Source organism: Schistocerca americana, chromosome 1, assembly GCF_021461395.2.
Source record: "Schistocerca americana isolate TAMUIC-IGC-003095 chromosome 1, iqSchAmer2.1, whole genome shotgun sequence".
In the NCBI taxonomy this organism is placed as follows: Eukaryota; Metazoa; Arthropoda; class Insecta; order Orthoptera; family Acrididae; genus Schistocerca; species Schistocerca americana.
In genome coordinates, this window is record NC_060119.1 from 709,262,392 (window position 1) to 709,286,155 (window position 23,764).

The following is a 23,764-nucleotide window of genomic DNA, read 5'->3' on the forward strand; positions in this document are numbered from 1 at the left end:
ATGCAAAATAAAAATGATCCAGTCAACAAATGTTACGATTAACAAATATTGTCATCAGTTCATTATAATTTAATTATTTTTAAACAGTTACTGTAGAAAAGTAGTACACTTCTTAATCTAAAACTTAGAGAAATGAAATAAAAAAATGTTAGAAATGCACCGTATTGTCCAATGCAGCCGTTGCAATAGACGAGAAATATCGTCCTGATGTTTTCTGCAGTGAAACGTTATTCGTCTGTCACTAAAGGGAGTTTTGTGAAGTAAAAACGACATCTACGTCACGAGATCTCACCTGTACGCGAGTGAAACTCCAAATCGCTTTTTTTTTTTTTTTTTTTTAACTGAGTTCCTCTTTCACTTCGCACATTTCCCCGGCCATGTGTTTCGCAATATCACAAACCGTTTTATAGCTTGTGTTTTTACCAAGAAATGCATTCAGCGAATCAAAAGTAATTTTTGCATCTCCTTGTGTTTCCACGGACAGTGTCTGCAACACCCGATTCACTAGTAACAATTATCGTTGCAGTGAGTTATTCCCAGCCTGCAGTTTCTTTTACTGCAATTTATGTACTGCAGTTTTGTTTATCACTTGAATTGAAACATTTTCGAACTATATGTGTAGAAGCTGCGTCCTCCAGACTAAACTGCGTACTGCTCTTTTTTCATATCATTGAAATGTTCAGCAGAACACCATACGGCCTCCAACCTCGGACCCCATCGTGTTAAACCAGGCTGAGGATGGATTGCTAACTTTGGAGCCAGTTCTCTGATAACTGAAACTCTAGCGGTTGCTTTAATTTAAATTTTCTTGATATTCGCAACGAGACGGTAAACTTCCGGATAGCTCACCATTTCTGCTTCGCTGTGTAGTCCATTGAATTTTTGCAGTTGTTGGATGATTTTACCCTTTCATACCGGCTACTGCACTACATACACACTGATCTGCAACGTCTGTGGTCTCGTCTATTAAAATCCAAAAGTTTTCACGTTTTAACGATTCCCGGAAATGAAACACTCGGGCAAACACGTTTTACGAAGGGTAGATTGGTCCGACATTATTTTATTAGTATATTTTTCCAAGACAATATTAAGATAAATATAATTTGTGTTCTACAGATGAGTGTTTGCACTTACAAATGCTGAATATAATTCCTTGGCGGATGAGTCGCGTGAACCTGTACTTATAAATTGTTGACGTAAAGCAGATTTTCTGGCTATATTTTGTTCGTGCTTCATAGTGTTGTACTACTTGGAACATTTCGTCAAAAGGAATACTTAGTTTACATTATAAACAAAATAACACTTGCCCATTCACAGTGAAATTATCACTCCCGAGACCCAAAAAGGAAAATATGACATCACTAGTAAATTTTAGTAAATATATATGCAATACCTATTCCCCAAAACATACAATTGTATACCGCATACTACAGCACCAGTGATCTCATAAAGATGAGAACAGTAAAGAGTACTTCTAATGCATACATTTAGAATATTTAAAAACTCGGCAAATTTTGCATAAAATCCAGGTTATAATATTCACTTCTACAATTGTATATTTTTATTGGAAATGCAAAGGAAACTGGAACTAGTGGAAAGGTATGCAGATTGTGTGACTCCGCTAGGCGAAGGAATACATAAAAATGATAAAATGGAGCGCAGTGCTGCTTAAGAGAGATGATATACTTTCGCAACGAATAACAAATAGTTTTTAGATTCCACGACAAATGGTTGTAGGTACACTTGTTATTTATCACGTGCATTAGCTTACTTCAGACTGAACCTGAATTGATGCGTCTGCTGTGTTTAGTTGTCCAGTTTTTCAAGGGGTGATTGGAGGAGAAGGAGGGGGGGGGGGGGAGTAGAAGTGACCTCCACTGCCCCGCTAACAACACCCTTGTACAATGTGGGCTCCATAATACGACGAATCTGATCATTAATTAAAATCTTCGCTTTTGATTTGTGTTCAACTGATACCATGGAACTATTTTGTCAAAATGGAAGGTATTTATTCCTTGAGGTTAATTACTCAGTCAAAGCATGTAGCGGCCATGTAGCGTGTCGTGTCCCCCCCGCCCCGCCCGCCTGCGGGCCCGGGGATTAGAATAGCCCGAGGTATTCCTGCCTGTCGTAAGAGGCAACTAAAAGGAGTAAAGGAGTGTCAAACGTTTCGGCTTTCATGTGATGGTCCCCTGTAGGGTTTTATCTCCACTTTTCAAAATTTTCCCGAAGACCGAGCCAATTGGGGAAGGGCGCCTTACATGGTGCATCGTGTCCATCATGTGCTGAAACCTATAGCATCCTTCGTCGACATGGATCTGCACTTTTGCTCATTATCCAACTGTTGGGCGAGGTCACCTTCCTGGGTGCGTATTTTTCCACCAACTGTGCAGTATCGTTTTCTATGCTGACGATGATAATGGACTTGTTTGCTTGGTTGCACCTGATACCCAGCACAGTAGCAAGTCCGTTGGCCCCTGACCACACAGGGATCGCTCTGCTGATGTCTGCGTCGTTAACACCCCATGTATGCCGAGGAGTAGATGGCCGTCACCCTGGGGCATCGGGACTCCGGGCAATGGCCATCCTGACAGGTGGCCTTTGCTGCGGCTGCGCGGCGCCCGTGGGGTGGGCCCCAGGTCGGAGTGGGTGGTATCAGGGCGGATGACACGCGATGAAGCGTAGTACATCTTGTCTTACTGGTGATCAATCACCAGCAGTATCTAAGCGTTCACAGGCTCAATGTAACTCACGGAAGTACGTATTCAAATCGTTCCCCTCCCTGGCCACGACATGGGAGGAACGTCAGCCTAAGGATGGCAGTGGGTCTTATTCGCCCCAGTACCTTCTGTGTTGCAGAGCTGATGGGGAACCCTCAGTTTTTTGTTGAGCATTTAGAGGACATGTTTGGGGAGGTGGAGGGCTTGTCCAAAATGACATCTGGGTCAGTCTTGAACAAAAGAACATCCTGTGCCCAGTCACGGACTTCACTCGCGACTCACAAGCTGTGGAATGTAAAGCCCTATGTGCCTTCCTCAATGCGGTGCTTTAAATGCCGGAAGTTCGGCCAAATGTCTTCCCACTGTACTTCCAGCGTCACGTGTCGAGACTGCGGACGCCCATCACATCCCAATACTCAAGTGCCCCGCCTCCTATCTGTGTCAGCTGCGGAGAGCACCATTCACTTGTTAGCCTTACTGCAGGATTCTCCAGAAATAAAGGAAAATCATGGTTACAAGACCCTGGAGCGACTGATCTACACTGAGGCTAAGAGGAAATTTGAACGCCTGCGTCCTGTATGTATGACATCGTCTTACACTGGCGCTACAACAGTTCTAGCCCTATCAGCTCCACCAACCCCAGTCACCTCTCAGAGCCACAAGACTACACCTGTCCCCTTGATGGTGGTGGTGGTGGTGGGGGGGGGATACCTCCCTGTTGCTTCTGCACCACCTACTTCGGGAGCAACACCCCCCCCCCACCCCCCCCCCCCCCCACCCCCACCCCAACCGTCGGGAAGCGTAAGTCTTCCTCGGCTCTGCTCTGCGTCTGTGGATGAGGTTGAGATTCTGGCGTCTGCTGAGGACCTAGATCTCGCCAGACCCTCAGAGACAATGGATATAGACTGCTCAGGAAATAAGTCGGTGGCAGCAGGTGACCCTGAGGCGTAAACTGCCTCATTGAATGCTCCATGCCTTCCCAGTCTCACGATGACGTCATCCTCCAGTGGAAATTTGGCGGTTTTTTCCACCGCCTGGCTGGGCTACGGCATCTGTTCAACAAGTGTTCCCGGTGTTGACATAAATGGCGTGTTATCTACCGACGCAAATGCAATTGCAGAGCACTTTCCTGAGCGCTATGCCCGAGCCTGTGCGTCGGAGGATCACCCCCGAGCCTTTCGCCCTCTCAAACGGCGGATGAAAGGGAAAGTCCTCTAGTACAGTACACGGCGCAGTGAATCCTATAACGCCCCATTTACAGAGTGGGAGCTCCTCAATGCCCTTGCACATTGTCCTGACATGGCTCCTGGGCGATCGGATCCACAGTCAGATGATTAAACATCTCTCATCTGACTACAGGCGACATCTCCTCGTCATCTTCAACCGGATCTGGTGCGATGGCGTCTTTCCATCGCAGTGGCGGGAGAGCACTATCATTGCGGGCTCAAACCTGGTAAAAACACGTTTGATGTGGATAGCTATCGGCCCATCAGTCTCACAAACGTTGTTTGTAAGCTGCTGGAACATGTGGTGTGTTGGCAGTTGGATTGGGTCCTGGAGTCACGTAGCCTACTGGTTCCATGTCAGGGCGGCTTCCGCCAGGGTCGCTCACCTCTGATAATGTTGTGTCCCTTGAGTCTGCCATCTGAACAGTCTTTTCCAGACGCCAACACCTTGTTGCCGTCTCTTTTGATTTACGAAAAGTGTATGTACGATCTGGTGACATCATATCCCTGCCACATTATACGAATGGAGTCTCCAATGCCCGCTCCCGATTTTTATCCAAAATTTCCTGTCGCTTCGTATTTTCTGTGCCAAAGTTGGTGCCTCCCATAGTTCCCCTTATCCAGGAGAATGGGGTCCCGCAGGGCTCTGTATTGAGTGTATCTCTATTTTTAGTGGCCATTAATGATCTAGCAGCAGCTGTAGGACCGTCCGTCTCACCTCTGTATGCAGACGACTTTTGCGTTTCGTACTGCTCCACCAGTACTGGTGTTGCTGAGCGGCGCCTACAGGGAGCCATCCACAAAGCGCAGTCATGGGCTCTAGCCCACGGTTTCGCCGCAAAGTCGTGTGTTATGCACTTCTGTCGGCGTCGTACCGTTCATCCGAAACCAGAACTTCACCTTAATGACGATCCGCTCACTGTAGTGGAGACATACCGATTCTTAGGACTGGTTTTCGACGCCCAGTTGACTTGGCTTCCTCACCTTCGTCAGCTTAAGCGGAAGTGCTGGCAGTACCTCAATGCCCTCCGCTGCCTGAGCAACACCAACTGGGGTGCAGATCGCTCTACGCTGCTGCAGCTCTATAGAGTCCTTGTTCAATCCCACCTTGACTATGGGAGTGTGGTTTATGGTTCGGCGGCGCCCTCGGTGTTGCGTTTACTCGACCCAGTGCACCACTGTGGCGTTCGCTTAGCGACAGGAGCTTTTAGGAAGAGTCCGGTAACCAGCGTCCTTTTTGAGACCGGAGGCCCTCCATTGCAGGTTAGGCGTGCTCAACTGCTGGCCAGTTACGTTGCACACGTTCGTAGTACTCCTGCGCATCCGAATTACCGTCTACTTCTCCCAGCCACGGTGGTTCATCTCGCGCATTAGCGGCCCAGGTCAGGGCTTACAATTGCAGTTCGTGTCCGATCCCTTCTTTCCGAGCTGGAGCCCTTGCCTTTACCACCTATACTTCAGGTCCAGTCACGTACACCTGGACCTTCACATGGCCCTAATGACTCTTAACCCCACGGCTCTCTGCTGCCACTTCCATGTACCAAGGCCATGAAGTCATTTACACCGACGGCTCGATGGCTGATAATCACGCCGGCTTCGCGTACGTCCATGAAGGACATATTGAACAGCATTCCTTGCCCAATGGCTGCAGTGTTTTCACTGCCGAGCTGGTGGCTATATCTCCTGCAAGAGCACATCTGTTTATGCCCTGGGGAGTCGTTTCTTCTGTTTACTGACTCCTTTAGCAGCCTAGGAGCTACCGATCAGTGCTACCCTTGTCATCCTTTGGTGCCGACCATCCAGGAGTCCACCTATGCCCTGGAACGGTCCAGTCGTTCATTAGTGTTTGTCTGGACCCCAGGTCACGTCGGAATCCCAGGCAACGAACTTGCCGACAGGCCACGCTGAAACCGCTTATGGAGATCGGCGTCTGTGCAACTGTCCTGCGTTCAGTACTACGCCGCAAGGTTTTGCGGCTTTGGAGACGGAATGGCATAACCTCAGTACGCACAACAAACTGCGTGCCATTAAGGAGACTACGAATGTGTGAGAGACCTCCACGCGGGCCTCTCGGAGAGACTCCGGTTCTCTGTCGGCTCCGCATTGTACACGCTTGGGTGACACACAGCTACCTCCTGCGCCGTGATGACCCACCTCAGTCTCGGTGCGGCGCCCGGTTGACAGTGGCCCATATCTTGGTGAGCTGTCCTTCATTGGCTGCCCTGCGACGGACACTTCAGTTACCGGACTCGTTGCCAGTAATTTTAGCTGACATTTCATCGGCTAATTTAGTTTTACGTTTTATACGTGACAGTGGGTTTTATCATTCTATATAAGTTTTCGCGCATGTCCTTCGTCCCTTTGTGTTCTCCACTCTAATGCTTTTAGGCTGGATGTTTTAATGTGTCGCAGAGTGGCTGGCTTTTTCTTTTTATCCTCGTTGTCGGCCAGCCACGGTCATCGTTCTTCTGGTTCTTCCATTCTCCTGTTATTGTTCTGTACGTCTCCTTTCTTTCCTTCTTTCCCTTGTGCAATTATTTTACCGGGAACAAGGGACCTATGAACTCGCAATTTGGTTCCTTCCCCCCCTCGCCTCCTTTAAACCAACCAAACATGTAGCGTGTGTTGCTGAAACCTCTTGCAGCATCTCGCATTCTGCAGGTCGTCGTGATTAGTTCACAGGCAAAACCTCAGAAAACCCAGACGTATAGGACCTACAAAAGCTTCGGCTTAAAGGGTTCTAGATTGCTTTTCACTGGTGTAGTTGTTCGAATTTGGAAAGCTCTCTAGCTTCTGAAGTAGCCGTATTTTATAAGCGTGTTAAAATGGAATCGGATGGTGAAAATGGAAGCAATAGCAGAGATTCCTGGGATGAGACGAGATGAATAGTTACAGTGAAAGTGTCGGTACGGACAGGGAAAGTGATAGCGTGGCACATGAAGCGAACTGTGAGGTAGTCCAAGAAAGTGGATGTCATGAAGAAATACAGGAAAATGTAGTTCTTGCAGAAGTAGAAGAAAGCGGAAGTGAAAGAAATGACGACGAGGAACATGATTTCACCCAAAAAAGTGATCAACAACAAGGCAGAGGATCTTACCATGTTCATCTACATCTAAGTGATTACTCTGCTATTCACAATAAAGGGCCTGGGCAGAGGGTTCAGTGAACCACCTTCATGCTGTCTCTCTACCGTTCCACTCCCGAACGGCACGCGAGAAAAACGAGCACTTAAATTTTTCTGTGCGAGCCCTGATTTCTCTTATTTTATCGTGATGATGATTTCTCCCAATGTAGGGGGGTACCAACAGAATGTTTTCGCAATCGGAGGAGAAAACTGGTGATTGAAATTTCATGAGAGGATCCCGTTGCAACGAAAATCGCCTTCGTTTTAATGCTTGCCACTCCAATTCACGTTTCATGTCTGCGACACTATCTCCACTATTTCGCGATAATACTAAACTAGCTGCCCTTCTTTGTACTTTTTTGATGTCATCCGTCAGTCCCACCTGATGCGGATCCCACACCGCACAGCAATACTCCAGAATAGGGCGGACAAGCGTAGTGCAAGCAGACTCTTTGGTAGATCTGTTGCACCTTCTAAGTGTTCTGCCAATAAATCGCAGTCTTTGGTTTGCTTCGCTCATATTATTATCTACGTGATCCTTCCAATTTAGGTTATTTGTAATTGTAATCCCTAAGTATTTATTTGAATTTACAGCCCTCAGATTTGTGTGACTTATCGCGTAATCAAAATTTGGCTGATTTCTTTAGTACTCATGTGAATAACTTCACAATTTTCTTTATTCGGGGTCAATTGCCATTTTTCGCACCATACAGATATTTTACCTAAATCATTTTGCAAGTCGTTTTGATCATCTGATGACTTTACAAGGCGGTAAATGACAGCATAATCTGTAAAGAATCTAAGACGGCTACTCGGGTTGTCTCCTATGTCATTAATATAGATCAGGAACAATAGAGGGCCTATAACACTTCCTGGGGAACGCCAGATATTACTTCTGTTTTACTTGATGACTTTCCGTGTATTACTACAAACTGTGACCTTTCTGACAGGAAATCGTGAATCCAGTCACACAACTGAGGCGATACTCCGTAGGTACACAGTTTGGTTAGAAGACTCTCGTGAGGAACGGTGTCGAATCCATGACGTCATGAGAATTTGATATCGTGGATGAATTTGACCATAATGAAGAATAGGAAGGTGATGTTTCAGATGTATCTGTTGAAGAAATAGAAGTTATGTCAGAGGAAGGTCTGCTGGAGGAATTCAAGAAGAAAAAAAAAATTAGTGGGGAGAATTGAGGAAATGGGAAAGTGGTGAAGGTGAACTGACATTCAGAAACGAAATAGAGGTGTTCCAGAGGAACTGGACCACATTCATTTTGAGATGCTGCTGATGGTTGGGTTCAGATGAATGACAATAGTGATACCATGTTTTCATGCATAAACAAACATGTGTAAATACATTTGTCAAACCTTCCTTGGATCGGAAGCGCAATGAGATTACAACGAATGGTATACCATGCCTGCAGTATCGCTGGGCTCTGGAAGCAAAGGATGCAACTACGTAAACACCTCCAGAAAATCAGTCAGAGAAATCTGATGGGACAGAACCGAGAAATAAGAATGCATAAAATGCAGTATTTCCAAATGCTTCCATTAAAGTACTCCGAGAGAACAAGGAGAGACAGTTACCAAGACCCCACATAAGACAGAGAATACTGTCAGAAGATTTTCCAGTTCAAAGATGTGAAGTTCTCAGGTTTAAGTCCTGGACAGAAAGAGTGTAACAGACTGTACAAGAAAAGCAAAATTTGCAGCTACAGTTACCGGCTTTACCAGAAACAACAAAGCACATTAAATTTTCTGTTGATAATTCTTGCTGTTGAGAAAATGGTCATACTAGGAAAGAGTGAATTATGAATCCAAAAGGGAAGAGTTCTGCACGCGTTGAAGAAACGTTTAAGGAGATAAAAGAATTCACCTGCATCCTGATCGGCTACTTTTTCAATAAATAACAAGCGGTGTGGTATTGGATTTGGAATAAACAAGAAACAAGCAAAGCAAAATCAAAAGCTGTGAAAGCAACCCTGGAAATTTTAATTCCCCAAGCGAGAGAACAAAATTTTCACGTGAAAGAGAGGGGGCAAAATCTGAACAAGGTTCATAAGTCTCATACCTGTCTTCATTTGATGTTGTCATGATAAAAGATCGAGTAGCTGAACTTGGCCCCAAAACCACGGAACCATCTCCATATACTATACTCCTAACATATTTGCAATGGAACTGTGGAGTGGAGGAAATTCGTATAAAATATGAGATAAATGTTCTAATGCATCAAAGAAATGAATTCATAATGACTGTTGATGGCCACACAAGAAACGTTACGTGCAAGAACAAACGAGATGGAAAACAAAGGACATCACAAACTGTTATAAGGCCCGTTATCCACATACTACAAGCTGGGGGTATCTACTATGACTTCATGGCAGTCGTTCACTTAAAAGCAGGAGGGAAGAACACGGGAGATTACGTTACTACAAAGTTGCAGTTAATTCGGCAAATACCACTATACTGAACAAATTAAAGGCTGAAATGAAGAAACTAAGGGATTTTAATGCTTCCACCCAACCAGTCGGAAAATTTATTCCCGTAATGATGTGGACCTGATTGCAACACTTGACCTCTGCCCGTAAGTTACTCTCACCCAAACAAAATGCGATGACTGTGGTTATCTATACACAAGTTAACAACAGATAAAAATGTCATTATTACTGAAATTAGGGGTCATATTGAGTCGGCATCATAGTTTTAAAAGAAAGGCCTGGAACTTGAGTCTTCACAAGCAGCAGAAAGAAGTAAAATAATACGAGGATAAGAATGAGTGGTTTATAATCCCACACGAGCGTTAAGGGGCTCCGGAACGCCCTATACTTGCAATGTTAAAATAACGCTTATAAATTACATCTTTCCTCACAAAGTATTTGAGGTAGGAAGTTGGACTTTTTACAGATTATTTGTTGGAATATGGGCTACAACTTAACACAGGGATTTCACAAAATTTTAGTTCAGTTATTAAAGATGATTTTTTTCAATTGTAATGAAAATTCACAACATTTTTTGCAATTTTTTATTTATATATTCAAAAATATACAGTTTTTTGGAAAAAGGCTGTGTTAAATTATGCAGAAGGTACTGTGTAACATTTACTGAAAGTGTGAAACAAATATGTTTGGAAGATCCTTAGAAAACATGTAATTAGTATGAGAAAATGAAAGTTTTGGGAATCGAGCGACAAAGATTGGATTAACTTTTTAGTGCATTCCAGGTCCATAGGATGGATTATCTTCATCCTCTGCAAACCCCTCCTCCAGCTTCCTCTTGTTCCTCCTCCTGTTTACTCTTGCTTGTATTTCTAGACTCTTTACAGCCCTGTCTGCAGCCCGAAGGCGTTCCTTGTCTAAAGCAAGCATCGCACGTTGTTGTGTTCGTAGATTTTGCTACCACTTTCTTCAGTTACAGTTACTGCAACACTGTTCCAAAAGGTGGTCATGTATGAACACTTATCACATTTCAGTTGTATTTCACTAGCAAGTCCTACGTGCTTTATTATGGAGAGTTCCAGACCAACTTCACTACAGTGAATTCATCTTACACAGTTTGAAAAAATTCCTTTGAGAACCGACATATCAAATATTTCATTCACATCCGATTCGCCCATAAAACATTCACAGTTTTCACTCATTGAACCAAGCTTCTTCTATGAAGTATTTTCTTTTCCACTTTGACTGCTATGGGCAGGTGTACTTGAGAGGTTAGGTTCACTCACTTGGTTCTCGTCTTTATTGTTTACAGTAATAACACATACCTTCGGCTTTCCAACATTTCTCCTTTTCATAAAAGCCTTCGGAGGATTTCTAATAACTTTACTTTTACTCATTATTATACTTCAACAAAACAGAGACTCAAGAAACAGAATTAATTACGAATATTTTCGAGATAACGACAGAGTAAATAAACATGAAACAATCGACAATCACACCACCGATATATATTGAACCATCACAGGTTAGCCACAACACATACTTTATCTCACATCATCACTAAAATGTACCTGATGAACACGGACGTTAATAATAACACCATTTGACAGCAGTTTAACAGCGCCACAGTAGGTCACGCCCATGTAGAACACATTTCAAAAAAAATTTAAAAATAGTTGTAGTCTTCGGAATTGAATAAATTATATATCAATTAAAAGGTAATAGTCTGCAGATTCAGAAAACGCAAAAAAGTAAAAATTGAACTTTTCATGATTTTGAGCCTTTCCGGAGCCCCTTAAAGAGAAGCCCAGCCCAAAAGAGAAGCATTGGAAACTGAACAGTAATGCCTCCGGATTTTTTATGTGAAAACTCTTACAGATTTTTAAATGTGAATAACTTTATTAACATTCTACACCTCCATTCCTCATATCTATATATTTATTTCTCAGTACAGTCACCCTCGCGAGGCTCACGGTTCCCCCAACGAAAGACCAGTTTGTTGAAACCTTCACTGTAGAATGTTTGACATTGTTGACAGAGCCACAACCTCAACTCTGATAGTGATGAAACGGTGCAGGCAAAGTGAAGCAAATTTTGGAAGCCAGTGAAAATGGGATGAGGCCAAGTCGGGACTGTATGGAGGATGATTGATCCCATCAAGACGTCGGATTGCTGCAGATGTCGCAGTGTTCTTGTGCGGCCTGGCATTGTCTCGCTGAAGAAAGGGTGCCCCATGTGTGGAAAACCGTTCGATTTCGTGATGTCAGGATCACAGTACCTTGCAGAGGTTACAGTGGCTTTAGGAAATTTCAAATGCGCTACGCCTTAAACATCCCAGAATTCTGTGAGCATTACTTAGCCTGCTGATTGGGATGATCTTGCACTTTTTTTAGCATCGGTGATGCTGCTCTCTTGTTATCGGGGTTAAAAAGGCGAACTTAGCTTTGAATGCCGGTTACATTGTTGTAAAGAAACCCATAACCCTGACGCACAAAAAGTACTCAGCTTTCATTCCTCTATGCACTTCAATTGGAGGTACATTTCCTGCGGTTAGAAACTTCATTACAACACGCTGTTTATCACGCACCAATATAGTTACTTTACATATAAGCTTCAGCTCGTAGCTCTCTAGTGGCAGAGGTTTGTAACTTATGTCAGTATAGCGGGAAAGTGGACCGAGTACTGGGCACGGCATCTAATACCTCAACCGATACCGACAACAGAATGAAAAATTCGAAGGCAGCACACCCACGTATATTAATTAATGTAAATTGTGCCATTTTTCTCCTCATTTCGTGATTGTACTCTTTTCTTTAGATCCTACGGAGAACCTCAATAATTTGAAATGCCCAAGATTCAGCAATAGAATGTAAGCGGACGGTGAAAATGGAAGCAATTCCCAAATTTTCTAAACGCATTAAATGGAATCTTCTTTTCCGTTGTTACCGACATCACCATAAATACTATATTCTTTAAATATGCATATTATTTTTTGTAGTCACGAGGAAACTGATGTTTTTGTATTTATTTTTATGAGAATTATATAATGTAAAATATATTGGGAATTTTATTTGAAAAAAACAAAGGGATTCAAAGGTTTGTGGTATGATCCTTAGTCAACTTTAGGATTTTTAATGTCATTCATCTCTGGCCTAGTTGCACCGTGGTTTGGAATCATTGTTAAACTATCCGTACAACAGGTTGCATAAGTCAGCTCAAAGATCGCAGTAAGACAACGGCGTTTATTCAAATAGGACTATGCCTAGTACACGATGACGGCTTTACTTTTGATCATCAGCTAAACGAAAAACCCTCAGTGCAGCAACAAATGCGACAAAAATACTGGAGGCGCCGGGTATCGATCCCGGTACCTCTCACATGCTAAGCGAGCGCTCTACCATCTGAGCTACGCCCCCAATTGCGTTTGATTCTCCGCCAGTGGGTACGAGCCGAGCAACTTTCGTCGTTCACCGGAGAGTGACGTAACAAGAAATCGAGGTCCCGTTACAAGGACGTACATGCCACTTCTCAAGATACCGGCTCGATGTTGTTGTACTGGGGGCGTAGCTCAGATGGTAGAGCGCTCGCTTAGCATGTGAGAGGTACCGGGATCGATACCCGGCGCCTCCAGAAATTTTTTTTATTGCTAATTTGAGAATTACGGTATATTTCAACTATTACCGTACCGGCAAGTGTACTATTACTAAGACGTTACCCGTGATATTTAGATGCGTCCATTTCAAATTCATCACCTATTACGTTTAAACGCATTGGAGATATTTTGTGATTTTAAAATTAAAGTTCACTGGTAAATTCGCCCTAATTTCACTCATGTTATTTGGCAATTGCTGCAGATTTGACGTTGTAATTGAGAATGTGAGTAATGCGTAACAATCCGAAGGAATTATGTGGACCTGTTATGATCGTGAATCGAAGGGGAGCTAGTCTTTTTTTTAGACAACTTTGGCAGTTACAAGCATAGGCCTTGTGACGGGACATCCTCCGTTACCGTAACTTTTCCTCAACAGTAGTTCTGGTTATCAGTATTTTTCGATTTTTGGACAGTTCAGTATTATCTCAATTTTGGACAGTGCAGTATTATCTCGGCTGCTTTTCTAAAAACTTTCATATGATTTTATACACAGTAGGTTATATTTCAAGCTAAAATTTGTGAAAAGGAATTACTTTTTTATGTTGTAATCTATAAGTACTAGTTCTGAATGTACAGTTACAATTATTTTTTTAGTAATATTTGAAATTACGAATTATTTGGCACACTTAAAATTTCAATTATTAATTACGCAATGTAGTACTGTCTACTATGTTTATTTCTGGATTTATTTCTGAAATAATAATCGAAACTAACAAAAATTTATTTGTCAAGAAAAATTGTAAACCCTTTGGTATATTATTATTGGAATATTGTTATTTCCGCTGAATTAGAGGGTAGCCTCTGATGTGATCGGACGTATTTTTGTAGTTTGTGCGAACAGTGTAAATCCGGCTTTGTCAATGTGAATGTGTATGATATACTAAAACACGACAAAATATATTAACGTAACAACAAAAATTCTGCAGCAATCTTCAATTCAACCATGAGGCACTAAAATGAATTTCAGCTTCAAGAATCAGACCCCTAGACAAGAAGAACTTGAGCCAACTCTGCGTGAATAGATACGTAAACTAGAAAATTTATTGTAATCTTCGCTCCTCACAAATCTTCATAAAAGACAAATGTGGACGATAGCTACAAGTAGGAAGGAGGGACTTCCCGCTGTCCCATAATTGCTTACAAAACGCGTCTTTCGTGCTTCTGCGCAGTACCATCACTTTTAGTCAAGTTCCTCTGAAACTTTCTTAGTGTACCTGTCTCCGGTTGTCAGTAGCAACTGAAGGGAGAAAAAACGATCCTTGTGTTTACGATGGATGATTAAAATACACAGATTGTAGGTCACGATGATATGTAAATTCTGCGGTCATAACTAAACCATGGAAGAACGTGGATAATCGGTGTAAACGCCAACCAATGTTGTTATTTTTATATATAGCATGATACTGGACAGAAACAATTTCGGGCTTCATGCTACCAGACCGACCTTCTTCTCAAAATAATTACGAAAGCCAACGGAATATGTATTTTTTACATATCCAATATTTTTAAGTTACGTTATATGCTTATTACATATTCTGCATTTCCTTAAAGCAGGTGGTGTGTCTGCTGGAGTAAACCGTCGATTCATGAGGTGGTCAGTAATGCATTTCGCTAACCCCGGTCAGCCCAAAACTGTGGCTTTTCTATGGCGTAACTACCGTAATAGGTGAACCGAACTTTATCACGAAGGAATTTTGTTCTGTTGCGTAATGTGTGTGACTCAGTTGAATTAAGCTCAAGGAATAATGTAAGTAAATGGCGTTTCTGTGTGGAATTGATGGCCTGCGATTGTCGCTTCGCGTGAGTGATATTTGTTTCTCGCCGATCTTTTAAGAAAATCGTATCCTCTGTGTGTCATCCTTTCTTTCTTTCTTTCTTAAAAGATCGGCGAGAAACAAATATCACTCAAGCGAAGCGACAATCGCGTAATAATGGCCTTGATACGCCTGGGCATTGAGTCAAACAGATCTTGGATGGCGTGTACAGGTCAGACGTTTTCAATTGGTGAGAGATCTGGAGAATGTGCTGGCCAGGCCAGCAGTCGAACATTTTCTGTATCCATAAAGGATCGTACAGGACCTGCAACATGCGGTCGTGCATTATCCTGCTGAAATGTAGGGTTTCTCTGCGATCGAATGAAGGGTAGAGCCACGGGTCGTAACACATCTGAAATGTAAAGTCCACTGTTCGAAGTGCCGTCAGTGCGAACAAGAGGTGACCGAGACGTGTAACAATGGCACCCCATACCATCACGCCAGGTGATACGCCATTATGGCGATGACGAATACACGCTTCCAATGTGCGTTCACCGCTATGTCGCCAAACACGGATGCAACCATCATGATGCTGTAAACAGAACGTGGATTCATCCGAAAAAATGACGTTTTGCCATTCGTGCACCCAGGTTCGTCATTGAGTACACCATCGCAGGCGCTCCTGTCTGTGATGCAGCGTCAAGGGTAACCGCAGCCATGGTCTCCGAGCTGATAGTCCATGCTGCTGCAAACGTCCCCATCTATTGACTCAGGGATCGAGACGTGCCAGCACGATCCGTTACAGCTATGCGGATAAGATACCTGTCATCTCGATTGCTAGTGACACGAGACCGATGGGAACCAGCACGGCGTTCCGTATTGTCTTCCTGAACCCACCGATTCCATATTCTGCTAAAAGTCATTGGATCATGACCAACGCGAGCAGCAATGTTGCGATAGCGATAAACCGCAATCGTGATAGGCTACAATCCGACCTTTATCAAAGTCGAAAACGTGATGGTACGCATTTCTCCTCCTTACACGAGGCATCACAACAACGTTTCACCAGGCAACGCCGGTCAACTGCTATTTGTCTATGAGAAATCGGTTGGAAACTTTCCTCATGTCAGCACGTTGTAGGTGTCGCCATCGGCGCCAACCTTGTGTGAATGCTCTGAAAAGCTAATCATTTGCATATCACAGCATCTTCTTCCTGTCGGTTAAATTTCGCGTCTGTAGCACGTCATCTTCGTAGTGTAGCAATTTTAATGGCCAGTAGTAGTAGTAGTAGTAGTAGGAGAGAGAGAGAGAGAGAGAGAGAGAGAGAGAGAGAGAGAGAGAGAGAGAGAGAGAGAGAGAGAGAATGTGTGACCATTCCCGCCGCTCTTCTGTTAAGACTCCTGCTACGGGGCCCTCACATCTCAGTGTTTATTGTGGGGCAATATTGTGTTCAAAAGGTTTACATGAAGATATTGCGAAACTGCCAGGGCAAGAGAGGCGCAATATTACATGTACATTGGAGCGGGATCACTGCCGTCAGCTGCAGAGGGACATTAAGCGAAAATGTGAACTGAACTGGGATGCGAACCCGGGATCTCCTGCTTACTAGGTAGGTGCGGTTAACCCCTGCGCTATCCAGGACACAGCGTGACTATCTCGGCACGCCTCACGGCCGATCAACAATCTCACAAGCGCCACCTAATCCGCGGTTCGTGTCCGAAGCATAATGCGGGTAGGTGACGCTCGGTGGGAGTCCATGATTTATAGAATAAGCTGGCTTATCCGCCTGTGAGGTGCAGTAGTGCGAATTCAGGAACATAAGTCCGTGAGGCGGGTGAATATTTTGTCTTCCTGTAACTTGTGAGGCGGTGTGTCTAGAATGGAAGCAAATTTTCTTGGGTAAATCGGCACAGCGAGGCTCGTGGCCACTGCAATACGACTAAACACCAGATGAGACCCTCTTAGCTGGCTAGAACCATGGGGCGATTTTATAGCCCCTGGCGGAACAAAAAAAATGGCTCTGAGCACTATGGGACTTAACATCTGTGGTCATCAGTCCCCTAGAATTTAGAACTACTTAAACCTAACTAACCTAAGGACATCACACACATCCGTGCCCGAGGCAGGATTCGACCTGCGACCGTAGCAGTCGCGCGGTTCCGGACTGAGCGCCTTAATCGCGAGACCACCGCGGCCGGCCCTGGCGGAACAAACTCAAACTGTATCTGCCTGTCAGACGGGTGTTCGTTCTAAGTGTTACAGCCCAATACCCAGTGTAGTGCAATAAATATTGAACGTGTGACGGGACCATTATTCCTGCCTAAGGTTGTCATCATTTAAACTGCCAATCCCGGACAAAGGCGTTGTAAAACTCGGACATTTGAGTGAAATCGGATTATTTTCGCGGATGTGTGTGTGTGTGTGTGTGTGTGTGTGTGTGTGTGTGTGTGTGTGTGTGTGTGTTTGGGGGGGGGGGGATGGGCAGTACGAAAAAGAAGACGAATTTATCTTGCCACCTGTGAATTCCTCGAAAGAAACGAGTGATCAGAATGATGAAGACAGAAGTGTAGATACTTAATCTGTAGCTAAAGATTGTGCTAGAAATATATTTACTTGAGACAAATATCGCTGGTCGTCTAAGCCTCTTCCAACGATGGCCAATGGCATTATTAATCCGCATGTTGGACAAAATGGCAACTCATTGGCGACATCACAGATAAGAAGCGAATCAACCACTATTACATACAATGTGAACTTCGTGCAACCATCCACTGAGTTTTGGGTATAGCAGAACCAAGAATAAAAGTCGTACAAAGACTGGAAAAACGCATAACATGCTCAGTCTGTGACCCAGAAAAGAAGAGAAAGATGCCTTGTCATTGTTGCAAGAAGCCAGTCTAACATGATGTCCCTACAAACATTTCTAGCGAGTGCAAGGAAAACCTCTGAGAACGAAACTAAAAATCTGCAAAGTACTAGTGTAATTTTCATTTTTGTAATGTTTATGGAAGTTGTTTTATGTTTTTGTTGTTACAAGTATAAAAAAGAAAATATAGCAAAAATTAAAATTTGTAGTGCAAGTATTTGATTTTCATCCCATTAACATTACCAAGTAATATTATGTTAATTTTGTGCATTTTTTGCTTAAATGCATTTTTTCGTAAAAATAAACTTTAAAGTTTATTTGGATATTTTTTGTGTGTTATTAACGTTAGCTTTCACATAAAGAACTTAACTTTCACTAAAATTGCTGAATGCAATTTTTATGGCTATTTAAATATAGTGGACTGTCAGACCGCACCTGGGACGGAGTGTGACAAAGAAAAAAGACGTGGGAGAATAAGGGTTAGATGTGACGGAACCATTTTTTGAATGGTCACTGTGGCCGCAAATATACATTGTATAACTGTTCTGTCACTGAGTGTGAGTCATTTATGTGGGAGTGGCACGTACGAATGACGTTTTACTAACGGAAGACGCTAAACAGGAAGCAGTGATAGAACAACTCAACCGTGAAAGTAATGTATGTGACTTCCATGATGAAAGTTAATCCCTAGCTTTTGCTCCAGCAGCAGTTATGGGCGGAAGTGATCGCTGTGTCTAATTTCAGACAGGAATGAAGAAAACTATCCACTGTACGAATGGCAACTTTTGTAATACAGCTGTCCCTAATAGGCCTACCAGCTGCCGAAACGTTGTAGTCCATATTCCATAAATGTGGAAATAATGAATGAACTGATTTATGAATCATTGAGAACGCCAAAAATATTCGTGTAGTATGTGCATTTCCTTAAATGAATATATCTTCACCTAATTGAACTACAAACAAAGTCTTAGATCCGAAAAGCTTTCAAGTTTCTTCATTGAAAAGTTTCCATGACATTTCTGGATGCATTAAAGCATATACTGACTGAAAAAGTACGTAAGAGATGTGGCATGAATTTAGTACATGAGGGCCCAATTTCATTCTAAAATAATCCATTGTTGTTGTTGTTGTTGTTGTTGTGGTCTTCAGTCCTGAGACTGGTTTGATGCAGCTCTCCATGCTACTCTATCCTGTGCAAGCTTCTTCATCTCCCAGTACCTACTGCAACCTACATCCTTCTGAATCTGCTTAGTGTATTCATCTCTTGGTCTCCCCCTATGATTTTTACCCTCCACGCTGCCCTCCAATACTAAATTGGTGATCCCTTGATGCCTCAGAACATGTCCTACCAACCGATCCCTTCTTCTGGTCAAGTTGTGCCACAAACTTCTCTTCTCCCCAATCCTATTCAATACTTCATCATTAGTTATGTGATCTACCCATCTAATCTTCAGCATTCTTCTGTAGCACCACATTTCAAAAGCTTCTATTCTCTTCTTGTCCAAAGTATTTACCGTCCATGTTTCACTTCCATACATAGCTACACTCCATACAAATACTTTCAGAAATAACTTCCTGACACTCAAATCTATACTCGATGTTAACAAATTTCTCTTCTTCAGAAACGCTTTCCTTGCCATTGCCAGTCTACATTTTATATCCACTCTACTTCGTCCATCATCAGTTATTTTGCTCCCCAAATAGCAAAACTCCTTTACTACTTTAAGCGTCTCATTTCCTAATCTAATTCTCGCAGTATCACCTGATTTAATTCGACTACATTCCATTATCCTCGTTTTGCTTTTGTTGATGTTCATCTTATATCCTCCCTTCAAGACACCATCCATTCCGTTCAACTGCTCTTCCAAGTCCTTTGCTGTCTCTGACAGAATTACAATGTCATCGGCGAACCTCAAAGTTTTTATTTCTTCTCCATGGATTTTAATACCTACTCCAAATTTTTCTTTTGTTTCCTTTACTGCTTGCTCAATATAGAGATTGAATAACATCGGGGAGAGGCTACAACCCTGTCTTACTCCCTTCCCAGCCACTGCTTCCCTTTCATGTCCCTCAACTCTTATAACTGCCATCTGGCTTCTGTACAAGTTGTAAATAGCCTTTCGCTCCCTGTATTTTACCCCTGCCACCTTTAGAATTTGAAAGAGAGTATTCCAGTCAACATTGTCAAAAGCTTTCTCTAAGTCTACAAATGCTAGAAACGTAGGTTTGCCTTTCCTTAATCTTTCTTCTAAGATAAGTCGTAAGGTCAGTATTACGTCACGTGTTCCAGCAATCCATATTCACGCAATTTTCCTGGCATTGCCGAGGCAGAATTCGAACCGGCGACCGTAGCGGCCGCTCGGTTCCAGACTGTAGCGCCTAGAACCGCACGGCCACTCCGGCCGGCCTTGGTAAAGTCTTCACTACTTCAACAGATTCAGAGTGGCGTTGTGTTGGACCCTGTTGTACACTTTTTGTTCAAAGGGTATACACTGCTAGGGTTAAAAAATCATAGGCGAACATGTTCAAACACTCTCCTATAAACGTATTTTCCTTGCTTTTTTTGTTGAGAAACCGCCGACAATCGACCGACCGCATAAACCTCCCCCCCACCCCACCCCACCCTCCCGCGCCAGTATGCCCTCGGGGAGGCCGACCATAAACATTTTCAGAACAAAGTGTATAGAAACTTACATTTTATCTGTCGCAAATTCTTCAGCGATTTGATTGTCAAGAGAAGGTAATGAAAGATATCAATATGCTGGAACTACTTGGTAAATTTGATATGGTTCAAATGGCTCTGAGCACTATGCGACTTAACTTCTGAGGTCATCAGTCGCCTAGAACTTAGAACTAATTAAACCTAACTAACCTAAGGACATCACACACATCCATGCCCGAGGCAGAATTCGAACCGGCGACCGTAGCGGCCGCTCGGTTCCAGACTGTAGCGCCTAGAACCGCACGGCCACTCCGGCCGGCCTTGGTAAAGTCTTCACTACTTCAACAGATTCAGAGTGGCGTTTGTTACGCCACAGTGACTTTCCATTAGATAGTAGCGCACAAAGCTTTTGGAATACAGTATTAAATATTTTTCTGTTTTCGACTGCACTATGAATTTATTAGGCCATTATTTATCTACACGACGAGTCAGGTTTCAGCAGTTTGTAATTTCCTAATTATCCTGCAATATGCAATATACAGATTTTCTCGTATTAAATTGTAAAATGTAAGTTGTATGACTTACGTCTGTCTTCGCAAATATTTATGCTTTTATGTATTAGAATGATCAGCAATCATATATTTTTATGAGTCCCCAAACCATATCCTTATGAGCATAACCCAAAATACATAAAGAATTGATTCAAATACCGTCTGCAATTAATTGCATTGATAGCCTAACCTGTACTTCAAGTAAGAAATTAAATACATTACGAACCAAGTTATATACATACAGTAAAAATACACTATGAAAATTCTAAGATATTAGCTCACACTGTAAAAGACATACAGATCCCCTAAGGAGGAAAATTTATATCGCTTGATATAACCAGCTACACAACACACACACACACACACACACACACACACACACACACACACACACACACACACACGTGACAGAAACAATGAGATAATAAAGAAAAAAACTTAATATCCCACAGAAAAATGTCTACTATTGATGCATATGAAATAACTGAATTACTGGAACTCACGGTATCACAAACTATTTCGAATTTGAAAAAAGAAAAAAAAAACAATTAGGAGGAATGGCAGTGGGTATTTGCATAGCAGGCGCAGTTGCTGATAGGGAAGGGCATTCAATAAGTAATGCAATACTTTGGCAAATTTCCATTGAAAAAAAAATACGGAATTTATTGTGGTACATCGTGGAATATTCAGTCCCTATAGTTACATGAAGTTGCGATAGAGGATGGTGGTGCTAAATGTAACCTTCAAAACAGTTTCTGTGACGACGGTGCGTTCGGGGGAGCTGTCATTGAGCTGAGCTGGGCATCGCAGGTAGGCATAGGCAGTTGCTGAATGTTTACGGAAGCGGACTATGAACAAAAAGCACGGTGAGTCATTAAGCGAGGCGCCTGTCGTCGCAACAAGGTCGTGTAAAACATGTCCGATCTCCCGCGTGCAGGCCGGCTGTGGCTCCTGGAGATGGGCGACGGATCACAAACACCTCGCTGCACAAATGGACGTCCCTGCTGACACACTCGTCCAACAATTGGGATACTTAAAAGTTATATCCCCACTGGGCTCCTCGCCACCTAAGAGAAAACCATAAAGGGCAAACGAGGACTGTCTCCGCGGGATTGCTTGCGTGTGACGAGGCCGATAGTGACTATGGGACTCTGAACTCGTTATTCTGTTTGTGTTCCTCGTGGTGCACTGACTAAATCTGAAGTGTATTATGCTACCCTCAGGAAACCGAAGAAACGACTTCAGCTTGTACGCCGCCACAAAAGTGCAAACGAACTTCATAACAACGCAAGGTCTCTCTCAGGTCTGCGCATCCTAGAGGTGGTCACAAAACTTCGGTGGACGGTTCCTCATCCACCCTGCAGCCCGGATCGCGCATCATCCGGCTTTTGTCTGTCTGACCCACTGAAGGATGCACTCTGAGGGAAGCAGTACGTGAATGCTTTGGAGCTTATTGATGTAGAAAGACGTTGGCTCCGACGTCGACCAGTAGAGTGGTACTATGCAGGCATACAGGCCCTCCCAGTAAGGTGGCGTAAGGCCGCCACATTGAACGGAGATTGTCGAAATATAGGGTTTTGTAGCCGAAAGAGTGCGGAATAATATGGTGATTGTTGAAAGATGGGTTTTGTAGCGAAAAGAGTGAGGGATAATGTGGTGTATTGGCAACCTGAATAAAATCAAACTGCTTTCAGAAAAAAATGTGTTGCATTACTTGTGAACGCACCTAGTGTTTATTAACAGACTAGAAGAAATTTTTTCCAATTGAAACTGGCCCAATTTAAATAAATTGTTGTATTGTCATAGATACGTAGACATACAAATGATCCACCAAAAATTTAACAGCTTACAGCCAAAGATAAAATTTACAATAATAGTTCGTAATTTTCGAGAAGCGACGTAATTCCTTAAATCGTTGTTTGGCAATAACCCAAACCCCCAACAAAATTGTAAACAACTGTCTACGCTACACTGTCGCGGAATTAACTTCCGCCGCGTGGGACTATTCGAACTCGATGATATACCCGATTCAGTCAGCATTATAACGTTAGACGAAGTTCCCTTGTCAACGCAGAAAAACAATGTGCATATTTGCCGCCTCGAGAGTCGCGCGTTCATATATATCGGTCGGAGGCAGGCTGCGACTTCGAAATTAAAGTTTCTTGAAATTACCGACAACAGAATGCTTCTAACTCTGCAGTAATACCAGGACAATAATCAAGGCGTACAATCAAAATCACAAAACGTACATACATAACAACATACGTTGGCCAATAAAAACTGTAAAGAGACGAATTGAAAAGGGCATTCCGCACCGTAACGCGCTGCAAACGAAAATACAATAAGGAATAACAAAATCCCAATTTTCTCGAACCCAGGAGTTAGTAAAGTATCTTGTAGCATGTTTGTAACCAGTTTTGCTTTGGACAAACAGGTAAGATCATCTCAATTAAAGAACGCACGCGAAACTGAAAGTAATCAGTCCACATTCTACATAAACTTCCGCACCATAAATACAAAGCAGAGCAAATAGAAAATGCAACAAAAATTCTACATCTTGTACCTAAAGGAACAATAATGAATATTTTGTAAGAACTGTAAATTTATATCCCCACAGTTGTATTTACAGACAAAATTCTTAATGAGCAAACGGATCTAAAGCACAAACAATATTTAAAAAACTTTGTTGGCTTCCTGAAAGAGAGAGGATAATTTTCAGCACCTCGCGATGCCCCGAGAAAAAAATTAGAACTCTGGAGACAAATTATG

The 23,764-nt window shown here is 42.9% G+C and overlaps 1 protein-coding gene and 2 non-coding genes across 6 annotated transcripts in view; 2 read left to right on the forward strand and 1 right to left on the reverse strand.

Annotated features, from left to right (window-relative positions):
- Window positions 1-23,764, forward strand: part of LOC124610014 (ran-binding protein 3) — a 306,655-nt gene that overhangs the window by 94,042 nt on the left and 188,849 nt on the right. The window lies entirely within an intron of this gene.
- Trnaa-agc lies at window positions 12,854-12,926 on the reverse strand. Its single transcript has one exon. It is a non-coding gene; the product is annotated as a tRNA-Ala (tRNA).
- Trnaa-agc lies at window positions 13,068-13,140 on the forward strand. Its single transcript has one exon. It is a non-coding gene; the product is annotated as a tRNA-Ala (tRNA).